Source organism: Aphelocoma coerulescens (genome assembly GCF_041296385.1).
Source record: "Aphelocoma coerulescens isolate FSJ_1873_10779 chromosome Z unlocalized genomic scaffold, UR_Acoe_1.0 ChrZ, whole genome shotgun sequence".
In the NCBI taxonomy this organism is placed as follows: domain Eukaryota; kingdom Metazoa; phylum Chordata; class Aves; order Passeriformes; family Corvidae; genus Aphelocoma; species Aphelocoma coerulescens.
The window spans coordinates 38,747,180-38,756,715 of record NW_027184085.1 but is presented as its reverse complement, the minus strand read 5'-3'; the positions used below and the strand labels follow the sequence as shown (position 1 = coordinate 38,756,715).

General features: G+C 45.0%; 1 long non-coding RNA gene across 1 annotated transcript; it reads right to left on the bottom strand.

Moving 5' to 3' along the window:
• Positions 1-88: 88 nt before the first annotated feature.
• LOC138103429 (uncharacterized) lies at positions 89-8,711 on the bottom strand. Its single transcript, XR_011147727.1, has 3 exons — positions 8,564-8,711; positions 3,654-3,873; positions 89-3,215 (listed from the first exon to the last, which is right to left on the bottom strand). It is a non-coding gene; the product is annotated as an uncharacterized lncRNA (long non-coding RNA).
• Positions 8,712-9,536: the final 825 nt, after the last annotated feature.

Below are 9,536 nucleotides of genomic sequence, written 5' to 3'. Positions count from 1 at the left end.
GAGGGGGAGGGGGAGGGGGAGAAAGAGAGAGAAAGAAAGAGAGAGAGGTGAATTAAAGAGGAGGGGGAAGGCAACAGAGACACAGAGAAAGAGAGTTCTGGCTCCAGCATGGATCTAGCTGATGGGGAGTCCAGGGACCTGGGGGTGCACATGTGCCTGGGGTTTGTGAGGATACTTTTTTCCCTGCCATGGAGATAACTTTTTCATTTTCTATACAAATTATACAAAGTCTGTTCTTTCAGACCTTTCTGGAAATGGGTCAGAGGGCTTCAGGAATCTGGGTGGTTTTCATGCCTCCCTACAATCCACGCCCCCTTCTCAGTCTCATTCCTGTGTTTACGCTGTGTTGTCCTTATCTCCACAAGGTACAACAAGGATGTTTGTCCTGGAAAAGTGCTGCCCTACTTCTGTATGGCCACCTTCACTAGCCACACCTTATTCTTTCTCACAGTGTGCGTTACCAACAATCATTGGTTGTTATTATCAACAATCCTTGGTTTGCTCCACAACTATCTGGTTATTGCTGTTTGAGGCATACACATTAGCCCTTTGTCTTACGGAGTCAGGATCCTGTGTGAACATCCTGAGAGCTACCTTCAACCCCTTCAAAGACCTACTTAGAAGAATCCTATGGGATAGGGCTCCACAAGATAAGGAGGTCCAAGAGAGCCGGTCAATATCCAAACATCACTTCCTCCAAGCTCAAGACCAGTGTAGCACTGCGAGCAGGAAATCGGGCAAAGGGGACAGGAGATCTTCATGGATGAGCAGGGATTTTCTAGAAAGAAATTTCTGGGATGTGGAAAAAGTGCCAGACCCTGTGGGAGGACTATAGGAACATCATCAGAGTATGCAGGAATGAGACGAGGAAGACCAAGGCCCACTTGGAATTTAATCTGGCAAGGGATACCAAAGGCAACTGAAAGGGCTTCTACAAGTACATCAGGAGCAAAAGGAAGATTAGGGAAAATGTGGGGCCAGTGCTGAATCAGATGGGTGTCCTGGAGATGGAAGACACAGAGAAGGCAGAATTACTGAATGCTTTCTTTTGTCTCAGTCTTTACTGGTGAGGCCAGCCCTGAGAAGTCCCAGACCTTGGAGGCAAGAGAGGAAGGCTGGAGAAATGCAGGCTTCCCCTGGTCGTAGAGGGTTGGGCTAGAGATCAGCTAGACAGAGTTAACACCCATAAATCTGTGGGCCCTGATGGGATGCACCCATGGGTGCCAGGGGAGATGTTGCTGGCAGATGTTGCTAAGCCAACCTCCATTATCTGTGCAAAATCAAGGAGAACAGGAGAGGTGCCCAATGACTGAGGGAAAGCTGGTGTTACTGCCATCTTCAAGAAGGACAAGGAGGAGCCAGGAAAATATGTCCAGTCAGCCTCACCTCCACACCTGAAAAGGAACAGCCCGTTCTGCCCGGGCATGTAGAAGACAATAGGGTCACTGGGAGCAGTCAGCATGGATTCACCAGGGGAAACTCATGCTTGACCGATCCGATGCACTTCTGTGGTGGCATGGCAGGATGGATCAGTGAGGGGAGAGCAGTGGATGTTGTCTGCCTTGACTTCAGCAAGGCTTTTGACACTGTCTGCCACAACAACATTAACTTGCAGGTAAGCTCAGGAAATGGGGGTTAGAGGAATGGACAGCGAGGTGGATCAGGAACTGGCTGAAGGGCAGAGCTCAGAGGGTCGTGATCAGCAGAGCAGAATCTGGCTGGAGGCCTGCAGCCAGTTCTCCAGGGATCAGTACTGGGACCAGTGTTGTTCAGCTTGTTTATCAATGACCTGGAGGAAGGGATAGGATGCACCCTCAGCAAGTGTGCTGGTGGCACTAAACTGGGGGAGTGGCTGATCCACCTAAAGGTTCTGCTGCCATTCTGTGGGACCCTGATAGGCTGGAGAGTTGGGCAGAGAGAAACTTAATGAGTTCAACAGGGGCAGGTGCCAGGTCCTGCACCTGGGGAGGAACAGCCCCAAGTGCCAGCACAGGCCGGGGGTTGCTCCTACAGAGTGGCTCTGTGGAGAAGGACCTGGGACTCTTGGTGGATCACAAGCTGTCCATGAGCTGGCAGTGCCCTTGTGGCCAGGAGGGCCAATGTCATTCTGGGGTGCATTGGGAAGAGGAGTGTGGCCAGAAAGTTGAGGGAGTTGTGCCTCTATTTGACCCTGCTGTGCCTCTATTTTGGCCCTCCAAGCCACATCTTGAGTATTGTGTCCAGTTCTGGGCTCCTCAGCAAAAGAGAGACAAGGAGCTCCTGGAGAGGGTCCAGCAGAGGGTCACAAAGATGATTTGGGGTCTGGGGCATCTCTTATGAGGAAATGCTACAGGAACTGGGCCTGTTTAGTCTGGGGAAGAGAAAACTGAGAGGGGATCTCATTAACGCATATAAGTATCTCAAAGGCAGGTGCCAAGAGGATGGTGCCAGACTCTTTTCAGTGCTACCCAGTAACAGGATGAGGAGCAATGGCCATAAACTAAAGCACAGGAAGTTCCACCTCCGCATGAGGAAGAATTTCTTTACACCGATGATGGCAGAGCACTGGAACAGGCTGCCTGGAGTCTTTCTCTGTGGAGACATTCAAAACCCCTTTGGACAGATTCCTGTGATGCCTTGAGAGGCCACCTAAAAACAGAGACTAGACAAGAATAAGGGAATAAAGGTAGGTATTTATTTGAAGGGCCTTAAAAGGTACCCCCTGGGGAGCCAGAGGCTGTTGCCAAAATGGACCCCAAGATGGACGACAGGTCACGAGTTCTTCACACTTTTATAGGTTTGGTTCATTTGCATATCAGGGTTAATTCTCCAATTAAAGCTTCAGTTAAAGATGTAATTTCCTCAAGCTTGCCCCGCCCTCTAGAGGCTTTTGGTTTACTTATTTTGGGCCTAGGACAGTCAGAGTGTCCTTGGAGAGCAGGCCTGGAGAGGCTTTGTTATGTCTGCCTAGCATAAGAGAACAGCAGCTAACAGGCCACAAGAAACTTCAGAGTTCCACACTAGGCAGTACAGGATTTGAAAAATACGAAAGTTAAAACCTAAGGCATCACCTGTGTTACTTGCTCTGTCTGACTGTGCTTTGGAAGGGGGGTTGGACTGGATGATCGCCAGAGGTCCCTTCCAATCTTAACGATTCTGTGATTCTGATGCTCCTAGGCTTGTACAACCATCCATCCTGTAGGTGCTCTGGTGCTAGACCTCAGACTTGACATTGCCTAAGGAGATCAGAAATCTGCTGTGAAACTTGCAGTCATTGACCAGTGAGAGCAAAGATTAGCAATTAAAAGAAATGTGTGATTACATTAAGTGATAAGAATGTGGAAAATGGGCTTTAGGTCACTTTGAGTATTAGACACCTTTTTAACCCTCCTGTCTCATTATGTGAACATTTTTTTAGGTGACCTCCTTGACAATGTAAGCAGCTCCTGTACCCTCTTCTCATTTTCACCCCAATTCACAACCCCAGCTGTGATGGTACAAGACTGTATTAAGAACACTCTGTGAATTACATCAGGACATAGAGAGGAGGTAAAAATATTCCTGCCAAGAAAATCCAACAGTTATTTTTTAACTTACAACTGTGTTCTATTATTCATAAAGAAGAGGCATGCTGAACAAAAGCAGACAGAAAATTATTCAGGATGAGCATTTACCCTTAGTTATTGCTATCCCAGGGGTGAGGATGTGATTTCAGTGCTGTTTCAGGTAACAAAGTACTCCTTCTGCAGGTGTTTATCTGGCACTTTTTAAAGCTGTGACAACTGCCCAGAATCAGCAAGTACAGAGTGTACTTGTTTATTCCGTTCCTCATCATGTGCTTCCCAAAGCTCTACTATCAACAGCAGAACACAAACAACACTTAAATGCTGGAGACTGAAAAGGAAGCAGAAAACAAGAAGACAGTTTAGATAATAACAAAAACTTTTTACTGCATGATGCAGTTGTGCACTCTGATTATGAAAATTAATAAATCAGTTTTTCTGTGAAAACAATGTGCACAGTGTACATACGCATATGTATATATTTATGCACATATATACATATATAGTAATTCTCTCTCAGAGTGTCTATATAGGAACACAAATACATGTTGATGTCACAAATTTATTGAGAAACTCCATTGCATTTTTTAAATTGGAAACCTATGACCAAGTGTAATTTGAGGCTAGTCTAAGTAAGCTAACAATTCTAGTTTTATATCAGAAGGATTACTGGTAAATTGTTGCTGTTCCCAAGTGGCCAGGAGAGAGGATAAAGCAAGGAGGTAGCAAGAACAGATATGCAGCACTGCTCAGTGTAACCACAGGGCCTCTAAAAACCACCACTTAGGGACATGCCAAAAGTTTGTTTTGCAGTGGGTGTACCCAGTCAAGTGGCTAAGATCTGTGTTCCTGCTGGCAGGATATATACACCTGCCTACTGCAACGTGTCACTCATTCAGTGCCCTACTTACTGTCAGCCTTACAGCACCCAGCTTGCCTTCATTTAGGTAAGGTTTCACAGCAGACCCTGGACTTAATCTCAGCTGCTATTTTTCCCACATTTTGGTTTTTTTCCTCAGTTTGCACTCAAGCACCCTTTAGTGCAGGGGGCTAGTGCTGAGACACTGCTCTGACTAACAACTGCTGCTTGGGTGGCTGTTGATGCCAAATGCCAATGCTCCTAGTTTGTGGGCTGCTGGGTGCCTGGTACTTACACAGAGATCCGTATCTCCTCTGTATAAACAGCCCATACAAACCTCAAATGCCGATTAAGAAAGGAGCAACTTCATTCAGTGTGAACAGTGGATAGGCTTTGCTGGAGTCCTGCTTCGACCTACCTCACCTACCTAAGTACTTGTATGTTTTCTGCTATGTGTAGCACAACCCTGCAACCAGACCACTCCACAAAATCCTTCTTAAAGGCTCAGGGTGAGTTTTAAAGTTTCCCTCTGCAGTGTGGTATTAGTCCAGACCATTTCTGCAGAGCTCTCTGACACTAACCACAGGGTGAGGGGACACCACCTATGAAGCCCTTCCAACACTGGGCCACAACTTCCATCCATGGCCAGCTGCCAGGGTATTTGAGGGCACTCAGACTGCTGAGAAAGTAAGACATATATTTTCTCTTTTTTTTAAGAATCAGAGACTATTTAGTGGTTGGAGTGGTGTGAAAGGGGACACACCACAAGCTACCATCAAGGCTGCTGAGAGAAGCAGGCAGTGTTCATGATGAAGGTGTTGTGAGTCTGCCTCCAGACACAGAAGCCAGCAATGCCCGATATTCCTCAGATACTCATCAGCCCAATACAAAATTCAAAATACATGGAAGCAACAAGTACAGGAAGGAACAGACATGCATCTAAGTATTAGTTCACATATATGCCTTTGTATCAGTATTCAATAGCTTCTTGGCATATTATATATGAATAAATCAGCGCCCATTTGACTTCCTGTTGCATTTGGAGAAAGATGCAGGAACTGTACTATTTGAACTGTACCAGCTATATAAAATACATGACTGTTGTTAAAGCACTGGTTGCTAAACTTGTTGCCAAACATAATTCTTCTTTCCAATTTATTGGGAACTTTTGCACCTATTTCAGAAGTAAAATAAAGGCAAACTACCTAAACCTAGTGGTGTCCAATAACCCAAGAAAACACAGCAACCCCACCAGGCTATAGTAAATGAGCAGTTGTTCACAAATTATTTTGACTGGAAACTGAGTTAGTCCGAGCAGCCAGCCACAGAGAGGTGGCCTTGTGACTGCAATCACAAGATGGGGGATCAGAAAACAGGTTAGGGCTGGCAGGCTTCCCACCAGTCCCGTGGCACCCAGGCTGCCTGTGCTGCTGCCCTGCCAGCCCAGCACTCTGAGGAGCAAATCCTGGACACTCTGCTGCAGGATCTCACCCATCCCTAAGAAAGCAGCTGAAATGCAGATGCTCTTTGAAATGTAGGATCAAATGTGTCTCTGAGAATTTGTATCAAAAGCTGATACTTTATTCTGTTTTCAACAAAACATACACAGGGGGAGTTTTGCTGTTTTTTTAATAAAGCCAACTGATATTTCTGGAAAAGTCAGGCAAAAGCTTTTTCATTTATAAAATGCCAGCTAATTAGAGACAGAGAACAAGAAAGAGCTCTTAGCTTACATGGATTATACCACACAGACTCATTGTGAGAAAAGGGTGGTTGGAGCCCATGGAAGAGAAGAGGGGGTTTAATAAGAGGAAGGACGATAAAATCATTAACGTCTATGAGACTGCAAAGGTAAAAGTATCTATTTGCCAGAGATATCCAGGGCCCAAAAGGGGGAATAGCAGAGAGTAAATGAACACTGAGACAGACAATCTGCACACAGTTACCCAGAGGTACTGAACACCTATAGGTTTGATGAGACAATCCCTACCATTCAGGCCTCATATCATCGCAGACAATGTTCATAAACCCCATGTACTGCTATCAAAAATACCTCTGGTTTTTGTTCCTAGCTTTCTGCAAATACAGATGTGGTTTCAGAAAGCACAAAAACAAAAACCTCAAACCAAGCATGCGATCTAATTGAAGTGAACTGATTTTAATACTCCACAGAGACAGGAATTTCCACTGAGATCTGACCTGAGGAGGTTGCTTTCATCCCATGCAATGATTTGCATAATGCTTTTGCAGGATTCTGTTCATCAGGAGCCCAGCAACCTGTTTTCTGGTAGCAGCTTTTGTAATTCTGACCACTGCACTTAGTGAAGGCAGTTTGGTGAGCCAGCTTGCAGAGGGTGTTGGCCAAGACAGCTATGTACTCCCACGTTGATAAACAGAGTTTGGCCTAAGAATTGTTGTCAGCTGCTGAGCAGATCACCCAGTGAATATTTTATCACTTTTGAAAGGACACCTCTGAGGGAGATAATGCGCCCGCTCAGTTACTGGGTCAGCTGTGCTCAGGCTGAATGTGCATGGCCAGCCTAATCCCAGCCCAGGCATGACCGTGCACGATGTCTCATCCAGGCAGCAGACGCTCCAATGCACCGTCAGCACACGCCCGGGAAAAAAAAAAGAGGTCAGCTTCTCTCCACGCCCAGCTGCCACAGCACCGGCCTTGTCATCGTGTGCTGTGAAGAGAGCACAGCTCTGAGACATTGTACCGGGTGACAAACCATCTGTCTTTTGCCCTTTTGATCGCCAGGTTTCCTGTTTTGTTCCTGCGCTGACAATTTTCTCCCTCTTTTAACAACACAGCATGATTTTTTATTCCGGCACAGAAAGACAAAAGAGGAGACTGCTCAAACACAAGCAGGGAGGATAAGTGGAAAGGGCCATGCAGACAAACATAGATCTGAAATTTAAACTCAGTAAAAGAACACAAATGGGGATGTTTACTTTTAGCTCTTTTGAAGACATGCTGGAAGAAAACAAAGCGAAAGGGGGAGCCTAGCCTTCTCTCAAATGCACACCCACAGCTGCTAATCAGTTGTATGGCCTCTGGCAGGCGGCCTCACTGCTTTTGGCTGACTCCCACTTCTCAGCTCTGTGTCAGTTTAGATTAAAAACTCAGTGCGGAGGGAGTTTCTTTTGCTCTTGGTTTGCAGAATTACTAACAAAAACGGGCTGTAAAGTTCGTTGAAATGTCTGGAATAACGCAACAGAAATACCACTTCAAAAGTATTCCTGATGGGCATCCTGTGTACCCAAGGTTTGCTTCTGAAATGCTCTATTATATTGTGAGAGAAATGTGACAGAAATGCTCGTAACAGCACTGAATCAGAAAACACAGGTCTGCTCCTGTGACTAGCAAGCAACAAATAGCAAAGAGGCAGCAGGATTTATTCCTAAACTTTGCACAAGGCATTGGAATTTCTATATAAACAGAGAGAGATGTTTCTTTTAACTATGAGAGTATTATTATAAATCCCTAGAAGCCAATGCAATTTTAAAACACAGCTGATGTTTCCAGTATATATTTCCTGTTCCAAACAAACCCTGCTGTCAGTTTATGCTTCATGCTTGAATGAGGAGAGCAGTACTTCTAAACATGGCTGAGCAGAAGGAATGTTAAGATGGCTATTGAGAAGAACTTGCATTCACAATTCTGGAATTGCTGTACTATTATGGTAAAAGATTGTGCTGTGTGGTTTTTTGGTTTGGGGTTTGGTTGTTTTTTTTTTCTGTATCTAGTAAAAATGGGGACCTGCAGATACAGCAACGAACTGTTACAAGAGTTTTGTGGGTAGCCTTATCTAGAGGTGTTTTTGTGCCTTGTTACCAGCATCATGAAGAGATACATTACAGAGACATGCTTAGAAGTACACTTCCTTTGTGGGAAAAAACACCTTACTTGGCAGCTCTGAAGCCACCTCATTTGACCTTTGGATTTTAAGCAAAAGCAAGTGTGTTCCAAAACATGCTACAGCCTCAAGGAGTTCTTATTTCAGCATCAACTTCTCAGACATTCTAAGCCAGTTTCAATGTCTAGTAGCCCAGCATTTGTTTTAAACAGTTCTATGTCATGGCATGCATGCTGTGCAGGAAGCTTTCACTAGTAATTAAAAAAACAAACAAACAAACAAAAAAATCCCCAAAAACTTACTCATTAGAACATTTCCATGGCAGTTCCTGAGACTGCAATTTTTTCCTAGTAGAGGCAGGAAGCTATAATAGCTGTAATAGTTTCAGAGGCCCCTCAGTGGCACCCCAGGGGAGCACACCTAAACCATTCTCACCCTCCAAGAACACACCATAGCACAGACAAAGAACATCAAAACACAAAGTTAATTCCAGGTGAATGTCCAAAGTGTCACTAAGCATATGAACAACACTTACAAGGTTGGAAGATCATCTCTTCCTTGCTGAGATCTCAGACCACCAACAATCTTTCCCGAGGGGACCTCACAAAGCTACCCTTAACTGAACAGTCTTCTGGAGGTGGTGGGGAGGGGAATAGCTCAGTCTCTGACTCTGCTCCATCTTTGACCACTTCTTCCCAAACCAGGACTGCAGAAGGTACCAAGCATCACCGCTGTAGCACCACACCTGACAACACACAGTGTTACTTCTACAATGTGTTTCCCAGCATCACTTTATTGGGAAAGTCTAACAGGTTTCACTCAGAAGGTTTTGGACCTCCTAGAGGGGGTGAGAACTGTCAGTGAACAAAACAAGGAAGCAGCATTGTAAAAAAGAATCCAATAAGTACTTTACAAATGCCCATCTCCAATGGCTTCTTTGCTTCTCTGCGCACAGAGGTTGGCAGTAGCTCTTCAGCAGAAAACAGACAGGATGGAAACAAAAACTGTTGCAGAGATCATATTTTAAGACCACTGAACAATAAATCTTTGTGCAACTGAACTTGAGAAAAAAAAAGCAGTCAAGTTCACTTGTGAACACAAATGAAGGTGGCGTCTTCTGAAATTCTTCTGAGACTCCTAGTCTATCTAAACTAATCAATCCATGGATCAGGTCTTCACCCTGCAGCCAACCCTCCTGCTCCCCCAAACGAAGCTCCCGATTGGGCTCCCTGTCTATTTTCAGAAGAGCCTTATTGCATATCACCTAAGTTCAGT